Raw genomic sequence first — 26,382 nt, 5'->3', positions numbered from 1 at the left:
CAGATGAAAATAAAAATGATCCTACATTTGAAGCCAATACCTGTTCATCAGAACCATACTTTCCCAATCAGAAAGACCTTAATGACCTGATTCGGGATTTAAATCTGTCTAAACAGCAAGCTGAAGGTTTAGCTTCCAGACTTAAAGGGTGGAATCTACTCCAAAAAGACGTAAGAATATGTAGTTATCGTGACCGCCATAGTGATTTCAAGGACCGCTTCTCTGAAGAAAATGGTATTGTGTCCTGTAATGATATTTGTTCGTTATGGAAACTCTTGGGCTTCAACACCGGCCAGATGAGTGGCGACTATTCATAGATTCGTCTAAAGTTAGTTTGAAGGCTGTGCTGCTACATATTGGCAATGAACTTCCATCAATACCTGTAGCGCATGCCGCTGATATGAAAGAGACATATCAAAATATGAAAGTAATTGTAGAGAAAATACAATATGGAAAATATGAATAGTATATCTGTGGTGATTTAAAGGTCATTGCTTTATTGCTTGGTTTGCAACTTAGGTTCACCAAATTTTGCTGTTTTTTGTGCCTTTGGGACAGCAGAGATAGGAAGTCTCACTATGTTACAAAATCATGGCCTAAACTTGAATCTCATATCCCAGGCCAGAAAAATTTGTCATATGTCCCTTTAGCGAATCCTGACAAAATATTGTTACCTCCATTGCATATTAAGTTAGGAGTAATGAAAAATTTTGTCAAAGATATGGATAAACAGTCTGATGGATTCTTGTACTTGAAATCGAAATTCCCCAAAGTCAGTGATGCTAAACTGAAGGAAGGAATTTTTATATGACCACAAAACCGGTCATTAATGGGTGATGATCATATCGAAGGAATGTTAAATCCACTGGAGAAAGCAGCCTGGCAGTCTTTCAAAAGTTTATGTTTCAATTTTCTTGGAAACCATAAAGCAGAAAACTATCGTGACATAGTGACTGATCTTCTGCATTCTTATAGAGCTATGGGATGCAACATGTCTTTAAAAAGTCACTTCTTGAACTCTCACTTGGACTTCTTCCCCGAAAATCTTGGAGCTGTCAGCGATGAGCACGGTGAGCGTTTTCATCAGCAAATTTCTACTATGGAAAAGAGGTACCAAGGCAAGTGGAGTTCCAATATGCTGGCTGACTAGGTACTGTTGGACCAAGAAGAGAGACGTTCCAGATGCAAAATATGCCCGAAAATCACTATCTACCACTTGCTAGGTAAGTCAGAATGAGTAGTTATAATGTTGAGTTAGATAGCTAGTTACAGATTTTTTTAGAATATTATAAAAATTCAAATGAATATCATAAAAATCTCCTGCCCGATGGAGAAAAACTGATATTATATTTGAATTCAGCACGAAATATTCTTCTAGAAAATGTTATTTTACTTCTTGTCAAAGAGAAAAAGTTCATTTTTGTCGACTAGATTATTTATAAAATTAAGTGTTAATTCTTATAGTTAGTTTGAGCAGCTGATATTTTATTTTAAATACAGAAAACAAAGAACGGACATGGCAAAATTTTCCTTTGTTAACCGCACAATAGTAGGATGGGACAGCTTACCTGCGGCAATCTTTCAGAGTGGTCCTCTAAGAATCAATACATTTAAGGAAAGGTTGAGAAGATTAGACTGAAAATGTAATTGTAGGTGCTGTGTAATGATCTAAGTTGTGTCATGTAATTAATTAAGATCATATGTAATTTAGTTGATATGTAATTAATTAAGGTGATATGTAATTACTTAAGTTGGTAGTAGTTGGGTGTAATAGAAGTACTTATAAGTTAGGTTTACTTTTGCTTATTCGAGGCGTTATTATAGCACAGTATTGTTTATAGTCCTAGGTTTATTCTATCTATTTATTTATAGTTAGAATTAAATTTACGTTCATTTTATTTATTTTTATTGCTGTAACTATTGTAAATTTTATTAATATAATTATTGAAATGCTATTATTGTATATTATATATCACTCCCACCGGGTGTATACCCAATTTTAGTGTTAATAAATAAATATATACCTACAATCATACATACATATACATACATACACATATATACATACAGTCCATACCTGTGGAGTAACGGTCAGCGCGTCTGGCCGCGAAACCAGGTGGCCCGGGTTCGAATCCCGGTCGGGGCAAGTTACCTGGTTAAGGTTTTTTCCAGGATTTTCCCTCAACCCAATACGAGCAAATGCTGGGTAACTTTCGGGTGCTGGACCCCGAACTTATTTCACCGGCATTATCACCTTCATTTTATTCAGACGCTAAATAACCTAGATGTTGATTCAGCGTCGTAAAATAACCTAATAAAATAAAAAATACATACATACATAGGCCTACATACATACATGCATGCATGCATGCATACATACATACATACACACATATTTGTCTGTCTGTATTAGAGATGTGTGCGAAGTTTATGGTGTGATTTTGTCTTGTGTTATTATCAATTCATTTCTTGACCACACCCTTTTCAATTTTTGTCAAATTTCACATATTTTACATATTTTGAGGAAAACTACTTTTAATGTTGTTTGCATGTACTGTTTAGCATTCGGCGGTGACATCATTCACTCTCTTGTATTCTAATAGTTAGCATGAAAACTGTAAAATTGAATAAAAGTTGGACAGTTAAATGATGATCTTGATCCATAACTTCATTAAGATTACAGAAAAGTTATGTACGAGATTCTGAATTACGAATTCGTGTAAATATTTATTGGCACAATTGGACGGAGTTATGCAATAAGAGACCAAGCGCCAAAAAACTGTTTCGAGATATTGACCATTGAAATATATTTGTTTTCTGTTTTTATAAAACATGTTATGCGAGCAGTATTATAACATTCATACTATTACAAAAAAGTACCACAAATAATACCTAGAAAGGCTAACCCATTTTTTGATAAGATGCCAGCAGTTCAATTAATATTTCAAAGCAAAATACGTGTAAATAACCATATTTTATACAATAAACGAATTTTTGCTTATAAATAGCAGCAAAATTCAGATATCGCATTCTTGATTATTTCCGAGTTAAATTAGCCTGCCATCACCAGATTTGTGTAAATATCTCATTTTTGTTTAAAATTGTCGCTTGGTCTATTATTGTGTAAGTCCGTCCGATTATGATCTAAGCAATCTGAATATCGCCACAGCAGATTTTCTTGTAAATTAAATGAAATTAGATGTTAATACTGTGTAATACTCTATATCCCACTTGTTGTAATTATTTACATTTATCCTAAAGTTTCACTTACATTTTATAATCTGATCTCATTATTATTTTAAAAGAGCGATTAGATACTGGTATTGGAATAATTTTTTAACTTTGCTGGATAAGAAATCAGCTACGTCATTACCTTCTACTACGCGACTAACTGCTAGTCTCTACAATAATTATATAGAAATAACTCTGAATATAGGCCTAATAGGCCTATGTTCATTCATAGTCTTTTGCCCAAGAGCAGGTCTTTACTGCAAACCCAGCATTCTCTAGTCTTTCCGATTTTCTGCCTTTCTCTTTGTCTACTCATATGATCCATATATCTTAATGTCGTCTATTATCTGATATCTTCTGCTAGACCTATGTATTATTTGTTTCATCAAAATACTGAGAATTTATGAGTAAAATATCAAACTATTATTTAATTTACTTGAAATAGATATCATAATGAAATGAATTAATGGAAGAATTAGTGAATAATGCATAAATGAGTGAATAAATAAATAAATATGTAAATAAATAAAAATGAATTAATTAATTCTTTAGCCCAAAAATTATGCTATTCAGCATGATTCATGTGGATTTCATATAAACATGTATTAGGTAGAAACAAATATTCCGTTTGGTACTTGATTAGAGCTATGGGCCTACTTTTTTTTCTTATTTCCTTCAATAGTCACTGTATTGCATCTTGCACTTATTTTACCTGAAATATGTGTAGGCGCATATGGCATTCTCGCTTTAATATTGCACTATACTACAACCCTGGAAATTAATATAGGCTTACTCGCCTAACTTATATAAGTATAATAAATGTATCTCCTAACTCGTTTGCTATAGTTTATTGTAGGTAATTAAATACTTTCTTCTCTATGAGGCTACGTTAATACCATAATGAAACATTCCATTCATTTCAACGTATTCTGGATGGAATAGAAATTTTATATTAGTAAATATGTATACACAAAAAGTTTATATGTAGTATATACTCTATGATCAATTAATATACTCACTTCAAATGTCGAGGTAATTTTTAGTTCGAAGAATACTGGCAAAAAGATGTAGTAAGTGATGAGACCCACAAGTATGTAGTCAAAGCAAAAAAGCGAGTACAACGTCCCGAAAAGGTAGATTTCTGCAGGCACTGACAAGATCGATGCTCCAGAAACTACTCTAAAGAAACATAATACAAACACAATTCTCAACTTGAAACTAAATTCTCTTATTAAAATAAAATATGAGTTTCCATGAAAAAAATACTAGTATATTTGTTCGATAACTAAATAAAAATTTTATTTAATTATTATAATTAGGAACGAATAAATGAATTGCGCGGCAGCATATTAAGGGCTAAGTTCCTACAAGCCTTAAGTCCACATGTCTTAGTAGAAGTGAACGATCAGGATGATTGCCCTACTGTTATTGTTTATAATAACTACATACAATTGTGACTATTAATTATAATTCTCATTCGTTTTTTCAAAATAGTACCTTGCACTTTATGTATATTTATACTAAACACTTGTCAGCCTACTTGACTTAGGAAAGGAAAATTTTAAGATATTGTATTCAAAACCACTTTAGCGGCTTTTGTTCATGTCTTTGTTTGTTTAGAGTATTTAAGTGGTATCCAGTAGTGTTATCCAGAGTATATTCCTAAATTTTTATATCTGGGAGACATTAAAGTGAATTACTTTATCCAAAGTTGAAATTTATTCAGAAGAGAAAAGAATGAGTAAAGAAGTCTAGACTTGTAGAACAATTTAAGTACTTTCCTTCAGAGTGATTTGAATCTGGAACTTAATAGTCAGAGAACAAATGTTATAACAGTATTTTGCTTCTTTTTTGATTAAATGTCATTATAAATAGCGTAGATGTGCGAAATTTGTTTCCCCACTGCATAAAATTAATTGTGTTATGGAAGAAAATTAATTGAGCGGCTCGGACGTAAAACATGGTATCTGACATTTTGATCAAAAATGAGATACGTATCATTATAATATGGTATCTTACATTCTGTGTCTAATGCAATAATTAGTTTTCCAACATCTCAACAGATGGCAGAAGTAGATATATTTTACTTTCCTGGTAACTATACAAACTATTACATGTATAAATGTTTACTAACATAATTTCAAAACATTAAAACATCACTTACCATGTTTTACTCCCTAACACCTCAATCGTACTCTTTTCTTCAAATTTAGCAAGCATGAAAGACAGCATGTATCCAATAGAGAGTACAGTGAGTATTTGTGACTCTTATCTTTCATTGGCTGTTATTGGACGTTCGTTTCAGATCTGACATTGCTTGTTTGGCATCAGTTTACTGAACTTAGAAAGTTAGATCATAGTTTCGAGTGCGTTACGTAAGAATTCCTACGTGACGATGATGGAAACTGTGATTGGCAAGACACTCATCACTCTGCTTCCGTGCAGGTATTCCTCCATAGTGTCGTTCTTCTTGACCCAGAAGCCAAAGTAGATGCCGATAAGAATGGATGCCAGCATCATGAGACTGGTGATGGTGTTGTCCAGCCATCCGATCTGCTGGTCTTGTGACATTTCTTCGCCACTTTCTGTGTTAGTCATATGCACTCAAAATAATTTATGGATCTGAAAGTCAAGAAAAAGAAGAATACAATATTTAGTGTGGATTTACTGCAGATGAAAATAAAACAACATTCCAGGAAATTATAATTTGACTCGGTGCGAGTGATTTCGTACAGGAGTGTATACAGATTGTTTCAAAAGTGATGTCCAATATTTTACAAATGAAAAATAAAAACAGAAGGAAGCAAAAAAAAAAAAAAAGCAGCAATAAACATCGGTCCACAAATTAACCGTTCATTCGATATCCCGTTAAGGAGAGGAAGGCATGTGCCATGATCTCCTAGGTCACCGGATTTAAATCCGATTACATTTCTGTGTTCGGTGTCATGAAAAAGCCTGGTTTACACTTCAGAGGTAAATAAACTTCAGGAATTGTGGTTTCGGATTAAATATGCCTTTCAGCAAATAAGAAATCACCCTGCACTGTCCGAGAAGATTTACAGATCACTATAGAGAAGAGCACAATATTTCTTTCGGATGCATATACAGCATTTTGAACACCTGCTCTAGGTAGAATTCAGTTAGGAATGTCTGCAAGTCTGCTGTTAGTCAGCGAGGTATCTCAACGGAAAGTGTGCATTATCTCGATAATAGTAAATTTGCGGACAAATGTGTATTGGAGCTTAATCGCAAGGGTCAGTTTGTAATATGCAACTGTAAATTATTGACCATCATCAGTTTGAAACACACTGTATTGGTCAACTTGTTTTCCATTGCACGTGAACATTTCTGGGAAAGACGAGTTACTATCAAGGAATATAGAATTCCCGTCTCGTTCGGATAAGGTACGAGAAACAACACATCTTGTGATTGAGAGGCAAATCCATACTAAATTTTGTTGATCGTTCATTTCTCTTCCTTGTCGCTTCGAACAGAATGTATTTGGTCACGCTTCGTATTTCTACATCATCACTACCCTCGAGATATCCGATTTTCGATTTTTGGACACTTAGGAATTTTAAGAAAATTTCAGACGGTAGAGACTGCAAACCAACGAAGAAGTTAAAATAGCCTACTTTACTACTATGTTATACATTTATGTAGTATTTTATTTATGATTTTCGATATAATTATTAGAAAATATTTCAAATTAGGGCATTGTATGAAACGCAGTCATCGCCTTACAGGAGAGGTGCTACAAATAAGACTAACGTTACTGAATGAACATTATAGCGATGTACAGAAGTACATATGATATTTCCATGCAGGAATTCTGCGTTATCATACGATGTAGAATCGGTGGAGAGGAGAAAAATTCTCTCCAGCACCGGAATTGGAACTCAGGTTTTCAGCTCTACGTGCTGACGCTCTATCCACTAAGCCATACCGGGTTCCAATTCCGATGCCGGATTGAATCCTCTCAGTTTAATCCGGCATCGGAATTGGAATTCGGTGTAGCTTAGTGGATAGAGCGTCAGCACATACAGCTGAAAACCCGGGTTCGAATGCCGGTGCCGGAGAGAATTTTTCTCTGCTCCACCGATCTTGTAAGGCGGGTGTTTCAGTGTTGTCTATCCGAATTTTCTGATCTGGTCTGTGATCTTGTGACTGACATATGGCTGTGCGTTGTCGTGCAATAGCAGAACATCCTGCTTCTCCCGATGTCGTCGAACACGACTCAGTCTAACTTGAAGTTTCTTGAGAGTTGCAACATACCCGTCAGAATTAATGGTGGTTCCATGTGACATGATGTCCACAAGCAAGAGTCCTTCTGAATCGAAAAACACAGTAGCCATAACGTTTACTGCCGAAGGTGTACTTTTGAATTTCTATTTCTTTGGTAAATTTGCATGATGCCACTCCATTGTCTGCCTCCGTCTCTGGTCCAAAATGGTGGAGCCATGTTCCATCTTCTGTCACAATTCTTGCAAGTAAGTCATCTAGCACTTATCATTGACACTTAGCATGATAACAAATCAAACAAGCTACAGTGAACCCATTGCGTCTCCGTTTTCTTTTTTGTTATCATATCTTGTCTTCGGATTTCTAAAATTCCTATTGTAATACAATTTTTAAAATAGTATAAATGTAACACTTAATGCTCAAAAAAAATTCTCCTCAAACGGCTAAGATTTCTATCAGTAAAGCTAAGCCTATATGGCGACTACAGATGTATATAAAATTCCAAAAACGTTTCCTAAAATTTCATGAAGATACAAAAAAATCTTTGTACCAAATATCATATGCTTACCTTTAGTAATAAGCCTGTAATGTAATTACAAACATTCACAAAATTTGTACGCCTGAGAAGTAGACGCAAACTTGCTCTCTCCAAACAAAAAAGCTCACTGAAACAACTACAATAGTCACACAAACTTAGCTGTATGTTTCTGGAAATTGGACGATATATGCAATCCCTTGGCGGAAATTTGGATCTCGTAACACCATTGGTTAGTTCACAAAAGAGCAAAGAAAAAGTATCACGAAATTACCAATGTTTACCCTACCAGCAGTTAACTTTGTGTATCGTTCCTAATAATACTATATGCAATAGAAAGTTTTTAAAATGAAATGGATTTAGTAATTCTCATCACCGGAACTGTCATCATTGTACTATTTCGTCACTGATTACATTTTCATCACTAAAATTGTGGTCACCGGTTAAAATTTCGTCACTAGACTTGTGGTCACGGATTAAAGTTTTGTCACTAGACTTGTGGTCACCGATTAAATTTTTGTCATTAGACTTGTGGTCACCGATTAAATTTTCGTCACTAGACTTGTGGTCACCGACTTGTAGTCACCCATTACATTTTGGCAACCGTGCACAGTAATATTAGATTTTCATTTTTTAAGCATACTAATTTTGTTCGGTTGTTTCCAAAGTTACGCAGTTAAATTCTTGGATTAATGTTGAATGTCTTTTATTCGGCTGCAGCTAAATTGTTATAATGATGGAGCACCCTCATGAGAATTTCGTATCACAAGAAACATTAAGGGCAATAAGAAACTGAAATATGAAGGTTATATGTATACCAAACATAAAGTAGCGAATCATATGTTGTTTGGAGATGTGACTAGCGCGGGAGATGCAACTCTACCATAACCATATCGTACGACGAATTGTCAATTGTCAAAGGCCCATCTGAAGATTTCAGTCATGCGCCACACTGGAAAAGGGTCCACGACACAGAACGCGGGGAGTTCATGAAGGAAAGTGCTCGATTATTTGATGCATCACCTTCAGTCATTTTCCAGTGCCGTGAAAGAGGCTTTCCAGTGAAAAATGTGAATCTACCAAGGGAAGAATGTCTAAGGAGAACTACGTGTGAGATACGAAGGGAAAATTTACCACCGGTAACACTGAATATAGATGATGTGCAAGATATAGATGCTTGATATAAGAGAACTCTAGACTGAAGTAGATAGCTTTAGTATTTTAACCCTTCTTCAACCATATGCGATTCATGTCCAAAACCGCGGACATTGGCTGCCAGTAGTAAATGGTACTCAGGAAAAGAAAAAAAAAATAGGAAAGTATATGAAGCACTTTTTACATCACTTAAAGAAGAAGTACACCGAGATAGCTTACCTGAGCCATCGGACATAATCTAGATGGAAATATTGATTCAACTTTCATTTCTACCAAAGAAGTGAACAAAGGGAGCGGTGACAAAAAGTTCAAAATAACAAAGAACCCCGGTGACAAAACAGTCATGATGACCAGAAAACTGGGTGACTAAAAAGCAGTGACGAGTTTGTATAATGACTAGTTTTCTGGACACTAAATGAAATCTACTACTACTACTACTACTACTACTACTACTACCACTACTACTACTACTACTACTATTGCTACCACCACCACAATCACGACCACGACTACGACCACCACTACCGCCACTGCCACTAGTACTACTATACATCCATTTTTCTTACGCTTATTCACTTTGCCTGGGATATCAGATTTGTGCACCATGAAATCTCAAGAATTGGGCTCTATTTGTGTTTGTACTTATTTATAAATAAAGCTGCCGTGAAAGATTGTGTGCTGTTTTCTGTTTAGGTTGTTGGAAGTCACATATTACACTGTATAAGGCTTCCTTAATTCGTTGTAGAATTTGTTGTATTAGTTTAAAACCGTTTCTCAACTCGACGAGTTATCGTTGCGACGAACTATGCTTGAAGGACCTTCATAATTGGCATTTATCCACGCATACATATGAGAAAATGGCCTCGAACTAGCGACTGCTGTAACGTTAGAGAATTCATTGATAACGAAGTTCAGAAGTACAGAAGACAGAGTTTCTACTTTTTTATAGTAATGAAAATACAGGTAATTTAACTCTGACAGCCATTTAGTAGTCTACTGTTAAAAAGCCTAAGAAATTTAATTATTTATTCATGATTTTTGTACTTATTTATTTAGTTATCTATTTATTTACTTATATAATTAATTACTTATTTACATGTTTATTTACTAATTTAATTAAATCAGGCGGATTTAGGAACTTCTGGCCTTCTCTTGCACTGCATTGGGCCACAAGGTACACAATGCAGGATATTCAAGGAGTGATGTTACATGAAATGTTAAAAGAACAAACATAGAAATTTTTTACAAAATAACAAAATTGAGGTAATACAAAATGATGATAATACCATAATGCAAGAAAGTAAATACAGTCCTATAGATCAGAGTACAACATATTTAAATAACTCAGTCAGTACAGGGTTTGAAGAGGAAAAACTGCTATTGAATGTACTGTAAGCCTATCTAAATTAAATTCTACTAGTTTCTGCTACTAATGCTCCAAATACGGATTCTGGTAAGACTGCTACTACTACTACTGCTGCTGCTGCTGCTGCTGCCGCCGCCGTTGCCGGTGGCGGTGCTACTGCTACTGTTACTGCTACTGCTACTATTACTACTATAGTAGAAGAATCAATGTCTGTCCTATGCCGTATCATTGGTGTGGCTATATCAACAATCGCTTTGGAGAGAGGAAGACAGGTTTTATTCTGAGACGAACTTCCGCCTCTGTAGTGCTTGATAAAATGACAACCTAATATCAATCGTTTTTTGCATATAGGGTAAAATTGCTATCAATGGGCCGGTTCCTTCGATGGGCCGCCTCGATTTCTCCATATGTATTGACAATAGGCACACTCTGGTGGCTGTTTAGTGTACTTCGGGTTGGCAAAGTGTCGCCATATTAGTTGTGAGTTGCTCGACGCAGACACAAAGCAGCAGTGAAGGAAGGTAAGATTTTCATGTTTATCTTCTAATTTACTAATGTAATGAAGGAACCACTTCTGTCAAATATTAATCCTGTATAAATTCCTACAGACAGTTCCTGAAAGTACGATGAATTCTCGTTATTTAGTCATATTTACATTATAAATTTAGTTACTGTGAACGGAGATAGGACTTTGTTAAACGATGCAGTGCTAGTTGCCTTCAATGAGCCACTCTGAGTTGCTATGAATGGGCTAGTGGCCCAATGATGGAAACCGTACCCGCGCGCACTTTGGTAACTACTGTTTCGAATTAGTTAACAAAGACCCGTGCTAGCTGATTTAATACGTGTATAATGTAAACGAATGATTAGTTATACATTCATATATTATAAATATATGTGTTTTCTTTCCTACATGAAATACGATCAGTGGCAGAAAGATGATATTTGTCGTGCTTTAGCTGCAGTACGAAATGGTAATATGGGTGTCAATGAGGCTACCAGAAAATATAGTGTGCCCAGGGTAACATTACAAAGACATTTAGCGGGCAAGAATTATTTTGCTGTTGAACATAAAAAAATTATAGATAGCATAGCTGATCTTCCCGCAGAAGTGGAAAATGAACTTGTTGCTCATGTTCTCTGAGGAATTTATGTTGGTATTACACCAAGGGAACTGCGCTTGCTAGCATTTTATATAGCAGAAAGGAACGAAATCCTTCATAGATTCAGTAAAGACAAGAGAATAGCCGGAAAGAAATGGTATTATGGATTTAAGAGGAGATATCCCCAACTTAACTTGCGTCAACCAGAGTCGATCTATTTTGCTCGAGCTAAGGAGTTTGATAAAGATAACGTAATTCACTTTTTTGACACCTTGCAGAAAATTGTTGATGTAAACCAACTCGATTCAACGCGAGTGTTCAACGTTGTTGAGACTGTTTATCAACTGTGTAAAAGAAACCTAGAAAGGTGCATGCCTTCAAAGGCAAAAGAGCAGTGGACAAAGAGTTTCCACTACTACTCCAGTTTGCTGCACAAGTGCTGCGTGTCAGTATGTTCCACCACTGATCATTTACAAACGTTCGAGTTATGGGGAAGGGTTAGAAAATATAGCTCCACTTGGAACAATTTTTGCTTATAATCATCAAAGTGGATACAATAACAAAGATGTGTTTGTGAGGTGGTTAAGGCATTTCATCGACACTGTCCGTCCTTCAAAGGAAAGAGAAGTCTTGCTTCTCGATGTACATTCAACTCTCACCAGAAATCTCGATGCTCTAGATATTGCTCTAGAGAATGGAGTCATCATGCTGGCACTTCCAGGACACACTGCTCATAGGTTGCAGTCACTGGACGTGTCGTGTTTTAAGCATTTGAGTAAGCAAACCTGAAGTTGTTACGCATTTTCATATTTCACGACTGTCTGGTAAAGCGTATGGACTAGCGGCAAAAATAGGGACTGCAGTGAATGGATTTGCAAAAACAGGAGTTTGACCAGCCAACAGGGATGTGTTCTAAAATTTCCATTTTGTGGCAGCGATGCAGTTTGAAACAAATGATGTTCCCGTCAATGAGCTGTCAATGAAGAAATTCCAGAACCAAATAGGCCTAATACCAAGATTCCAGAAAAAGGGAGCAACAGCATCTGGAAGTCAAGATAGTTTAGAATCTCTTCCAGCTGATGCAGCAACATTGGCACCAAAATTGCAAGTTTCCTTGGGTGAAGTCTCTTCTATACCAAACTAAATTTCTCTAAAGAAGTGCAAAGAAAGTTCAGAAAATGATAGTGATCAGGAGTAGTCCGTACAAGCAGAGACTGGAAGAGGTAAGAAGCAAACAACTAATAGGAGACGTCTTGAAAATTCTGCACCGGAGAAGTCAGCTCAAACCAAACTCTCATTTTCTTCAAATGGTTCAACGAGATGTAATTCTAACAAGGAGTCACGGTATTGTGGTATCTGTAGCAAATACACAAAAGAAGATATGATTCACTATCTGTCATGTAACGAGTGGGTTAATGAGAATTGTGCTGGTGTTACAAAAGGAGCCAAAGTGTTCTATTGCGAAAACTGTGACTAAAGTGTGACAATATTTAATAAAAGTTTTGTTTTGTCTCATTTTGGCTGCTATAAACAAAACTGAATTCATGGTTTTCGTTGCATGTTTTTTTTCAAGTTTTTCAGTTTTTTATTTGGTCAGCCAACGAGAGAAGAAGGTCAGAGTTTAGAGTTTATAGTTAAATAATGGTATTCAATTGTCTTGATATATTTTGTTTTCAGTGTATATAAATTGTTGTTTTGTTTGATTAGCCCTTAAACTACGGTTATTTTGAAATGTTTTAGTTCTGTTTAATCACACTATAGAAAAAATAGAGCCTAAAGTGTTTTCTTCTATTTCTGTAAGATCGTAAATCATTTGAAATAAAAATGCTGAAGTTCTTACCATGATTACAAACTAACAATGATGTATTTCGTTTTTTTTTTTTTGTGTTAATGAAATATCTGAAGATTTTTTAAGTGTCCTAGTGGCCTTGCTTGGGATCTGTGGTTTCATATGCAAACAACTACTCCTATTAATGCACAAGATTTTGTCTATCGGCATTTATTAAGATGTGGGTTGTTATTTAACAATATTATTCTGCAACCCATTCGTGGAAACTACCTGGCCCAAAGAAGGAAACGAGTCTCCTTCATTGGGCCGATGATGCTTGTTTTATTTTCCAAATATTTAATTTACATCGAATACTTATAACTTCTGTTTATAGCGTACTGAAATGCAGAAGGTAATATTTAAGTTTGCTTGAGAAAGGAAATAAATATTACTTCATCCGAGGATATTATATAAGATTTCTTTTAAGTGACCCATTGATAGCAACCTTACCCTACATCATCAGTCCATTTTTTGTGAAAAATGTACTTCATCACGTAAATGTGTTCTGTTATCCTAGAGGCACAGTTGTACGAAAGAATATATGTCCAACGATATTAATAGAAATTCATAGTATCTTAGAAGAGCTGACCCAATACTAGATTGACAAATTATTTTCATTGCCCTAACCCCGCCACCAAATACAATGCTATTATTTGATTTGCACAAACAATAATTTGGCATTTGAATCAATTCTGGTATATTTACCGATCATGTTTTCAGTGCCGTAGCAATAACTGAATGAACCATTATAAGAATGAAAGCCAAAAACCGGAAACTGCAAATTCTGAAGACAATGCGCAACTGGAAGTACCAGTACGAATTCCTACAACTGCAGCTCGATCAGCAACAACAGTCAGCATCTTCAACAAATGAATCATGTTTTTTGTGATGTTCTGAAAATTATCTGCTCTAAATCTTTAAAGAAAACCAATAAAGCTGATTCGTGAGACCATACTATATATCCCCACTTCCGTTTCATCACAAATTGGGCACCTCTATAGGAAAAAAAGCATAAAACAACACAAATTTTTATTAGCAGCCCTTATGTTGCTGAGGTGAAGACAAGTGCTGTAGAGTCGAAACGTTTGGAATTTTTACGTGTATGTCGCCAAGTGAAGAAAAGGCTTCCTTTCGATCAACAAGTGGACAATAATAATCTGGAATGCAACGCAGATGACGGTGATGATGTGTCATGCCTATATTGAAATGACTTATTCAGCCATTCAAGACAAAGTGAGACTTGGCTCAATTGAACTGAGTGCAAGGAGACTTGACTCAATTGTACTAAGAGCAATGTGTGAGCACACAGCAAGTCTGCTCGTCTCTCCAACAGACCAAAATCATTTTCATGCCATATATACAAGTAAAAATATTCGATAAATCACTTTAAGGTGGGTATGTTTTATACTCGAGTACTGTTGTTAAAATGACATACTTACTTATTTACTTACTTACTTACTTCACTTACTTACTGGCTTTTAAGGAACCCGTAGGTTCATTGCCGCCCTCACATAAGCCCGCCATCGATCCCTATCCTAAGCAAGATTAATCCATTCACTATCATCATATTCCACCTCCCTCAAATCCATTTTAATATTATCCTCCCATCTACGTCTCGGCCTCCCTAGAGGTCTTTTTCCCTCCGGCCTCCCAACTAACACTCTATATGCATTTCTGGATTCGCCCATACGTGCTACATGCCGTGCCAATCTCAAACGCCTGGATTTGATGTTCCTAATTATGTCAGGTGAAGAATACAATGCGTGCATTTCTGTGTTGTGTAACTTTCTCCATTCTCCTGTAACTTCATCCCTCTTAGCCCCAAATATTTTCCTAAGCACCTTATTCTCAAACACCCTTAATCTCTGTTCCTCTCTCAAAGTGAGAGTCCAAGTTTCACAACCATAAAGAACAACCGGTAATATAACTGTTTTATAAATTCTAACTTTCAAATTTTTTGACAGCAGACTGGATGATAAAAGCTTCTCAACCGAATAATAACAGGCATTTCCCATATTTATTCTGTGTTTAGTTTCCTCCCGAGTATCATTTATATTTCTTACAGTTGCTCCCACATATTTGAACTTCTCCACCTCTTCAAAAGATAAATTTCCAATTTTTATATTTCCATTTCGTACAATACTCTGATCACGAGACATAATCATATACTTTGTCTCTTCGAGATTTACTTCCAAACGTATCTCCTTACAAGCTTCCAGTAAAATTCCCGTGTTTTCCCTAATCGTTTGTGGATTTTCTACTAATATATTCACGTCATCCGCATAGACAAGCAACTGATGTAACGAGTTCAATTCCAAAGCCTCTCTGTTATCCTGGACTTTCCTAATGGCATACTCTAGAGCAAAGTTAAAAAGTAAAGGTAATAGTGCATCTCCTTGCTTTAGCTCACAGTGAATTGGAAACGCATCTGACAGAAACTGACCTATACGAACTCTGCTGTACGTTTCACTGAGACACATTTTAATTAATTGAACTAGTTTCTTGGGAATAACAAATTCAATAAGAATAGCATATGAAACTTCTCTCTTAACCGAGTCATATGCCTTTTTTAAATCTAAGAATAGTTGATGCACTGTACCCTTATACTCCCATTTTTTTCTCCATTATCTGACGAATACAAAATATCTGGTCAATAGTTGATCTGTTACGCCTAAAACCACATTGATGATCCCCAATAATTTCATCTACATATGGAGTTAATGTTCTCAAACAATGTTGGACAAAATTTTGTACGACGTCAACAAGAGTGATATTCCTCGAAATTTACTACAGTTAGTCTTGTCCCCCTTCTTAAAGATAGATGACATACCAAGTGTCATTTAAAAATAGCTGTACAGAGGACACCTAATGTAAAATATCCTGCTTTTGACTGTGCCTTAATGAAAATAATGTAGTATGATATTTATATGTGTAAAAAATATTCTATTTATGAAAAAACACACCACCAACAGCAGTTTTTTCTTATATGTCCTTGCAGGACAGTTTCCCCTACTACTTCTTCTACTAATACTAAGCATGTGTAATTTGTCTGAATACTATGCATCTTGTATAAAAACTTAGCAGGTAGAAGATAATTAAACTGACTAAATCAACTTTTGAAATGTCAGCACTCACCTGTAAATGAAGGTATTGTACAATGTTGTCGCCTATTATCTGTTCTTTCACTCGTGCTAAAATTCATTCCACATCGCCTTTTGTATCACTTGTACAGTAACCGCGTAACTTGATGAGTTTTTATTTTCCAAGAGTTAATTGTACGCATAGGTGGACACAGAATTTACCTATTGAGTCTTATCCACATACGTCTTACGTCAAAATTCCCTCGTTGAACACACATACCATATAAAGTGAAACTTTACTGGTAACGCAGCTGTTTTATCTTTACGATAAGAATTTCATTACACAGTCAACATTCTAGTTTCTTCCTTGCAGCGAATATAAATTTAACTCATGTCAACTATATATGAAACGTGTATCTGTGAAAATGTTAAAGTCCTTTACAACTATTACAAGATTTTGAGTAGAGATATGGTTACACTAACATAAGCGCGGAAAGAAAATAACAGTATCAAGCTTTTTTGTAATTATTCATGTTTTTATATCATCTACATCAACGAAAGCTTTCATTGCGGTGATGTTTTGAATCCTTTCTTTGATTGGTTACCATGTCTGTTATAGATTGTGATATTTTTATGGCAATTCAAATTTATAATTCAATGATGAAATATTATTACAACTGACGTGTTTTCTTTCAGCAGACAAAGGATAGTGTAGGGGACAAAAGTTTGTTTTTTCGTAGAATTTGGCTCAGTTGTCATTATTCGCTTCAAATCATTCAAACTATTTCTGAAACATTGCTGATTAGTGTATATCTTAATTTTAATAAATACTATAACATGAATCTTTTAATATTCCAACGAATATACTGTTAATCGATACTAGGTATTCCTTTTGGTGACGTAGTTCTTGATAAAATGACAACTTAATTTGAATCGTTTTTGCATATAGGTACATCATCTGACCATTTTTTTTTAAATGAACTACATCACTTATATGTGTTCTGTTATCCTAGAGATACAGTAGTACGAAAGAACATCTGACCAACGATATTAATAGGAACTCATGGTGGACACTTATTTCTTGAGATGTAAAAACTAGTGTCCTGTAATGTTCGAACATGAGGGAGGCAACCACGACATTACAATCTTCGTCTTATTTCTTATGAAAAGATACAAGTCCTGTCCTAAAATCCTTGAGATGTTAAAAGATGAATGGATTGAAGTGGAGAACAGCGAATATTTTTATAACAAGATGAAACAAACACGTCAGGCCTCCTCCTACAGAAAGAACATCGGCGAATATTGAACTTCGCCGTACTCGATGAACTTGAACCGAACACAGCGCCTGTAATGGACGACGCTAGTTAAAACCAAATTGTCTTCGATGCATTTTGTTCATACATCAAAGTATAGGTGGCAGTGCCAGACAGACACAAGACTGTAAGAGCGTACGAAGTTTTGAAAATACCCTTGGGTATACAGGGTGTTTAAAAATACGGGGCATAATTTCAGGTATGTATTTCCCACATGTAGACAATCAAATTAGTTCATTACAACATGTGTCCGGAAATGCTTCATTTCCGAGTTATGGCCTTCACAACATTGAAATTCACCGGAACGTTTTTCTTTCCGCAGGACGTTGTCATTACATAAGATGTTCAAAATGTCCACCTCCTGCTTGAATACAGACCTCACATCGATGTCTCATTGACATGCGAACATGATCCTAAACTCCAGGAGTATTGCGTACGCCCTCAGAACATGCCACAATTCGATTCCGAAGGGATTCCAAATCAGGCACCGGACACGAATAAACCAATGATTTTAAATGGCCCCACAAGTAGAAATCGAGAGGGTTCAGATCAGGTGAGCGTGGAGGCCAAGCAATTGGGCCACCTCTACCTATCCATCGATCAGGGAACCTTCGATCCAAGTACCGGCGTGCCGTACGACTGAAGTGTGCATGAGCGCCATCATGCAAGAAGTGAATGTGTTGACGACTGATCAGTGGAGTGTCTTCTAAAACATGAGGTAAGGTGTTTTCCAGGAAGTTTGTGTACTCCTGCCCCGTAAGTCTGTTTACAGGTACATGGAGTCCAACTAATCGATCACCAATGATACCGGCTCACATGTTGAGGGAGAACCGCACCTGGTGATGAGATGGAACAGTTGCACTTGGGTTTTCATACGCCCATACATGCTGATTGTGAAAATTTGTTATGCCATCTCGTATGAACTGTGCTTCATCTGTAAATAATACTAAGGCAGGAAAGTTCGGATTTACACCACATTGCTGCAAGAACCACTGACAGAACCTAACTCGTGCAGAGTAATCTTCTGGTGACAGGGCCTGTACACGTTGCAAATGATAAGGATACAATTGATACTCTTTCAACAGTCTCCAGACAGTCGTATGAGGAACATTGACTTGCAACGCTACTCTTCGTGTGCTGATAGAAGGAGTCATGTTCAGAGCCTCCAGAATCTCCTCCTGTACTTCTGGAGTTGTAGATCTTGGTCGTCCCCTTCCCAAACCAGGAGAATTAAATTTTCCATACTCGCACAGACGGTAATGGAGACGTACAAATGTCTTCCGATCTGGACATTGTCGCTGTGGGTACCTCTCCTGATACAAACGACGAGTCAGCGCAGCATTGCCGTCCGCCTTACCGTACACTGCCAGCTCTTGATTTGAATACGTGTCGCACAGTCTAACGCCTACACAACACTGAATGTAACCTTCGCCTCGGAATGAACTGTCAGAGTGCCCTCTTAATTTCTTCTTTGACAGCAACGACCTGCGGAAAGAAAAACGTTCCGGTGAATTTCAATGTTGTGAAGGCCATAACTCGGAAATAAAGCATTTCCGGACACATGTTGTAATGAACTATTTTGATTGTCTACATGTGGGAAATACATACCTGAAATTATGCCCCGTATTTTTTAAACACTCTGTATAAGATTTTTTTTGCGTACATCACCCCTCATTGAATTATAACTAAAATAAACAATTTACATATTTTTTAACGTATATTAAAATAATAGAAGTAAAACTGAATGCTATAACCCTATATCATATATAGTCAAATAGGTCGGCCTTATTGGCTTTGAGGTGAACAACTTTTGTCAGGTTCACTACGCTGCCATCTAGTTGTTACATAAGAAGTCATGTCATAATTCCCATTTGAATGGCAGTAGGGACTGTACTGCCATCTCATATTCATTTACGGCGGACGGGTGGCGATTCTGGCGGTTGTTCTCTTCAAAGTGCTGCCGATTTAACATAGCGATGATTTATCTGTTACATGTATGATCTAGGCGAGCACTTCCCATACTTTTTCAGCCACGGAGCTCTTTTTGAAGCAAAAGTTTCTCGTGGATACCCAAGAAATTTTTACTTTTTAGTTTTATCTGTCTACGTTCTATGAAGCATATTTGACACGATACATACACGGAAGTATGAAAAAAAAAATATATATATATATTAATAAAGGAAACAATAGTAAAAAGTACGGGATATAATTTATTTAAATCTACAAAATGATATTAACAAGTAGTTAAGATATAAAAAAAAATGTTACAATGTTACATGTACACCCGAAGTTAATGTGAAGTATGTGCCTGTTTCTTCCGACAGAATTTGTCAATGTCCGGTGTCATAGAAGTCAGTTGAAGACGTATATCGTCTTCTGTGTCCAAACAAGTTCGATATTTTGTTTTTGTAGCCGTGTACCTCGAAAAGGTAGTTTCACTGAGGTACATAGTACCAAAGAGCAGTGAGAGAAATGTAGCTTTTGAACTTAATATCAAAAGATCCTTCCCTAACTCAGCCCAAAATTTGGGAAATGGTATGCTTTTAAATCATGCCTGACAGTGGCTGTTCGAAACCATGTCTATAAGGACCTCATATCTGAAGCAGTTAGGGCTGCTGGTTATGAGATCACTGGAAATGGATCTACAATCCACTCATATTTCTTTAGAATCGATTCCTGAGTGTCCCTTGGAAAGTATGAATTGATATTTTGAAGCAAATTGTCAAGGTGTTCTTTCGTTATTGCTATGAATGAGACATTCATTGTTATGTTATTTTCTTCTATAAACTTTGAAGTCAATGAGAAACGTAAGATCCTTATTGTCGACACTTTCAATGTAGAAGCTATCTTTTTCTTCAATGCTACAATTTCGTCATCAGCATCGAATATAGTCTTCCGTTTACCTTGTATGCATGTGCTGAATTCATTTTTGAAAAATGTCTGCCAAGTAACATAATTTGTACAACCATTCCTCATCATCAAATAATCTGCTAGCAAACTGTTCTGGTAATTCAAAAGTGAAGAAACTTCCGTTCGAAGTTGATGTAATCGGGACAGCGCTATACCGCGCCACAGCCATCGCATTTCTGTGTGTAATATTACTAACACTGACTTGTGTACACTACCTGTATCTTCACACAGGAATTTAACGTATATTAAGGTCGTGCCTTAAGAAAGTTGATAATTTTGACGGCGTTGTCTAGTACGGTACCTGCTTTAATAACGCTGGCATTTTTTCGTTACGAGGGAGTGTCTGTGTAGTAGGCCTACACAGTGACTATTTGTTCAGTTTTTTTTCTATCTTGATCCCTGTAACAGCGCCAGCAATAGGACCTACCACGGCCTTTGCGCTATCTGTGCACACGTCAATGCAATTGTCCCACGGTATCGAGTTTTCAATGAAGAAGAAAAAATTTCAGTACCGCTTGTAGAGGATGGCAATGGCTGCAGAACAAAATATTTCATGAAAGAACCTGAGAATTCATACCGCACAAACATCATTAAGATATCTAATCCGACAAAGACCGTGGATTTGTCAAGTTGTAACGAAAATTCCGTCTAAGCTTGGCAGGGAACATAGAACTAGTGAGAAAAACTTTGTTACATATCACACACTGTGAGTGTTCATCAGCAAACTCAGTGAATCCCATGTCCAAATATAAATCACAATGAAATACATTAAAGGTGATATGTTACAGCTGTATGAACACTAATAAGTAGTGTTCATACAACTGTAACATATCACCTTTGATGTATTTCATAAAATCAATGAATACTGTATTATTGACGTAACATGTGTTTTTTATCATTAAATATAAATCACAATATTTTCGTTTGTTACTTTCAATACCTCTACACTAGGCATCGTAGACTCTGAGACAGGATCATGTTCATATTCCGAACTCAATTCCCAGGAACTCGCACTATCTTCTTTAAATGTAAGGTTATAGCTATTGTTATCTCTCTTTGACTGAGCACTGGTTGATGGCTAATGACTCTTAGGTTTTAGGGAGCCCGTCTTAAGCCACAGTTCCAGTTCAACGAAAGTTTAGCTAACACATCTGCTATCATATTAACATGCAGGTATACAGAGTGTATATATATATATATATATATATATATATATATATATATTAGATAACGTAACAGTCAATAGATTGTAGATTCCACGTACCACGAATAAAAACGCTGCCTGCCCAATATATGAAAAATGAAATAAATTTCGAGAATCGTAGAGTACTTGGCAAGCAAGAAAGTTCGAGATAGCTCCAGTGACGAGTAGATCTAATATTAATGATTCCATGTAGCAATAAGAACCCAAACTACTTTCTCAGAAAGTATTTTTCGCTTGATGGAAGTAGTTTCCGCTTTCCCCGCTCGAGACTAGATGTAATTTGCAATTATTGTCATCTTCATAACTTCCGCGGACGGAGCCCCTGAGAATCATTCGCGGAGCCCTAAGGGCTCCGCGGAGCACACTTTGGGAACCGCTGATCTAGGCTATAACTAAGCATTGCTTGAAATATGTGTGTGGTCCACACCTGTGGAGTAACGCTTAGCGCGTCTGGCCGTTAAACCATGTGTCCCGGTTTCGATTCCCGGTCGGGGCAGGTTACCTGGTTGAGGTAACTCTCGGTGCTGGACCCCGGACTGATTTCACCGTCATTATCAATATCTCATTCAGACGCTAAATAACATCAGATGTTGATAAAACGTCGTAAAATAACCTACTAAAATAAAATTCAAGTATGTGGACTAGATTTACATCTGTAATTTTATATATATTAAAAATACGCATTTAACTTATTTTAGTTATATTACTAAGAGGGAGATGTCCACTAAAAAGACACGTGTATACCAAAAAGTATTTTCTGAACTCCGAACGCTTTATAGTATGGTATCTGGTCTGAGAATAAAACTTGCATGATATTGTTCTCCAACCAGGATATTAACCTTGAAAGTAATGTGTTTACTATTGCGTCATCTATTGGAACGAAGTAGACAGATAATATTACGTTACGTCAGTTTAAAAAAACATGCGCTCTCTTGCATATGTTATTTCCTGTATGGAGGGATTAAAAGACCAGGAAATTACCCGTTATATAATTTTGTAACTAGGGTAGTATAAATATGTGTGTATAAGTGTTATCGTTTGTGCTTCGAGAGTTAGCCAATGGAGATGCGTCTATCCACGTGTGTGACCTTACGACATCTTATGACATCAATATTCATTCATAGCATCAACCATCTGCGTCTCATTCCCCTGAGACTTTCTCCTGGTTGGAGTACATTAGTTGTCTTAAAGTTTGCTCTCTGTAATATTGATTGAGTTGTGGAGTTCATACAGTTTATAAGTTTTTTTGTATTAAAATGCAAAAAAAAAAAAAATAATAAAATAAAATAAAATAGAAACTGGTCAAGTAGGCTTTTGCACAAGAAAGTTAAAGCATGCCATTTTAAGAGGAAAATCTATTTAACAGAAAAGAATATGTATTTGCTATTACCAATATTGGCCCGCACTGCAAATAAGTTTTATCATATTTTTGTAAAATTAAGAAATAACAATAGAAGGCACAGACCGTGAAGCTGCTAGGGAATAAAATTCTTCTGTGACCTTAGAACCTATCCTATATATAATAATAATCTTCTATTTTATGACTGACGTGTAGGCCTATAGGCCATTCAACATCTCGTCAAACTTACCTGCGCGTGCGGGAAATGAAAAAGAGAACTGAGAAACTCCCGTCCCTCGCCACGCTTCGACTTGCTCCACCACAAGTTCTTACTGTGAGCTACGGCGCACGAATGTATTTGGTTTCACAAGATAGCGAATAACCTATAAGAGAATATTTGCTGAAGTTTATGTCAATAAAAATTAGAAAAAAAAAATTGCAATAAAAAATAAAAAATTGCATTAAAATATAAAAAAGTAAAGTAACAAATTGCTTTCAGGTGTGAAAAGTTAGTTTTGGAAGAGCAAGAAATCAAGAGTTGTATATAATCTATTTGACAAATTCTATAATGAGTTTCAGCCATGGAATAGTCAAGATTCCTATTTAGTGGATCTGATTGAAAACCTAGGCTATAATATGTAAGTTGTAATAGAAGTGTGCTGACGACTATTTTATAATTAAAGCCAACTTACAAATTCTTTCTCTGAGTTCGCTGGTGGTCAGGTGATATAAGAAACGTTGAAGGTTTGCTCTTCCAGGAATTGTGGAAATTATAAAGTGGATAAGATCGTAATTGAAAACCTGCCCGGAAAAAGAATGTAACATCAGATTATTGAAATACAGGGTTGCTTCCGATCTCTGATAACGAATTTGAATGACATCATGCGCGTCAGGAGTCACACGACAGCTGAACTGTGGCGCGAGGTGACAGACCCGTAGTGAGTGATCTCATAGTCAGAATGCACGGCGAATCACAGAAGAAATTCCAAAGAAAATCGAGCTATCTTGGCAGGGGTACACAACAACCCTTTCCGATGCCAAGTACAGTTAAGTGAAAATAAAGTAAGCCTGCAATAAATGACGTTTCGTTATTTCCAAGAAAGACATCTGTGTACTTAATAAGATTGGTAAAGCTCGAATGGAATTAATTTGTATCATCTCGTGGGGTGCGGCGGGGGGTGAATTTGCTTGCTTTTTGCACTTTGGAATTAATCCCATCCGAGCTTTGTCGGATTAAATACACACGACATGCCTTTCTTGGATATAACGATACCACGTTTTTTGCAGGCTCCTATGATTTTCACGTAACTGTACTTGACCTCGGAAAAATTTGTTATGCACCCCTCTCAAAAAGGCTCGATTTTTTTGGGCATTGCTACTGTGATACACCGTGCACTCTGGTTATGAAATCACTCACTATTGATCTGTCACCTCTCGCCGCAATTCAGTTGTCGGTGTGATTCCTGACTTACATGACGACATTCAATTTCGTTATCAGAGATCGGAAACAACCCTGTACGTCAGGGATGTCGAACAGCGCTCTCAAACTGTGAAACGATTAATACTGTTTCCTACCGTAGCTGAGCTGAAACGACAGACAGTCAGCTCGCTGTAGCAGTGTTCTGTACGCAGTGTGTTTATCAACTCTGGCGGCTGGTATGGATATGGAACGACGATTCAATAGTGAGTGGACAGATAAATATTTATTAATCTTAAAGGACGGAAAGGCACATTGCTTAATATGTAGAAAAGAACTTGGATACATTGGCCATCATAATATTAAAAGGCATTTTAATTCTACGCTTCATGCTGAAGCTTAAGGATCAGAAAAATTATCCAGTTTCACTCGTGAAAAGACTGTAGAAGAATTAAAATCAAGATTGAATTCAGAAAACCTACCATCATCATCGGGTGTTAGTAGAACGAGCTTGCTTCGTGCTAGCTATAAAATTTGTGAAATTATTGCAAAGGCTTCAAAGTTACTCGAATTTACTGACGGAGAATTTGTGAAAGGCTGTCTCATAGCTTTTGTAAAAGGGACATGTCCGGAATACGTTAATGATTTTAAATCTATATGTTTGTCTCGTAATAATTTTGCAGAGCACGTATTATAAATGGGAGATAACTAACGACCGGGAAGATACGGCGCAGCTAGCTACAGTATATTCATGAGTGTCGATTCAGATTTCAATGTTCATGGGGATCTTGTAGATGTCATTTCACTAAAGGATCGAACTCGAGGTGAAGATATTTTTGAATCTATGACAAAAACTATGAACAAATCTCAAGTTACGCTGAAAGTAATTAATTTTATGCATCAAAACAGTTTACTTTTTTGAACTTGAAGTTGAACTGCTACAACACATACAGACTAAGTTGATATTTGAAGTATGATATTATTATTATTATTATTATTATTATTATTATTATTATTAATTTCCGTCACTAACGAACAACATTTATGGAATGACCTAGTAGATAAAACTCTATTATCATTATTATTATTATTATTATTATTATTATTATTATTATTATTGTCATCATCATCATCATCATCATCATCATAATTCGTCCTCAGGTAGGCTACATTCTTCGTTTATCAGAGTTCATCAAGTGCAAATCTAAACTGAGTTCCTAATCAATTGGTAAGATGTATAAAAGTTATCAAAGTACCAGCCGCCGCAGTTTCGCTTTTGTTTACGATCATTCGGCCGGTCTGTCTGCTACCTGTTTTCAACCGTTGAACGGTATGGGAGGAGTGAAGGCTCTGCAGTTCACAGCTCGAGAGCGCTGTTCGACATCCCTGCTGTACGTGGTTTAGGTAGAAAAAATAATTTTGAAGCATTCACTTATAACAACAAATTATTGCATTAGGTAACTAAATATACTTATACGCTTGATTAGTCATGCGGTTCTACCAGTAAATATAATAAAATATGTCCCAGAAATTATTTTCCTGTGCCCTAAAAAGTTATATTTTTTTTCGGTCACATCTTCATTTCGCTGAGGCTTTCAATTATGTATATTTTTTTAATATTATGTCCACATTTGTCAAAAGTACGAAGAGCTGCTTCAA

The sequence above is a fragment of the Periplaneta americana genome, chromosome 13 (genome assembly GCF_040183065.1).
Source record: "Periplaneta americana isolate PAMFEO1 chromosome 13, P.americana_PAMFEO1_priV1, whole genome shotgun sequence".
Lineage (NCBI taxonomy): Eukaryota > Metazoa > Arthropoda > Insecta > Blattodea > Blattidae > Periplaneta > Periplaneta americana.
This window is presented reverse-complemented; position numbering follows the sequence as displayed.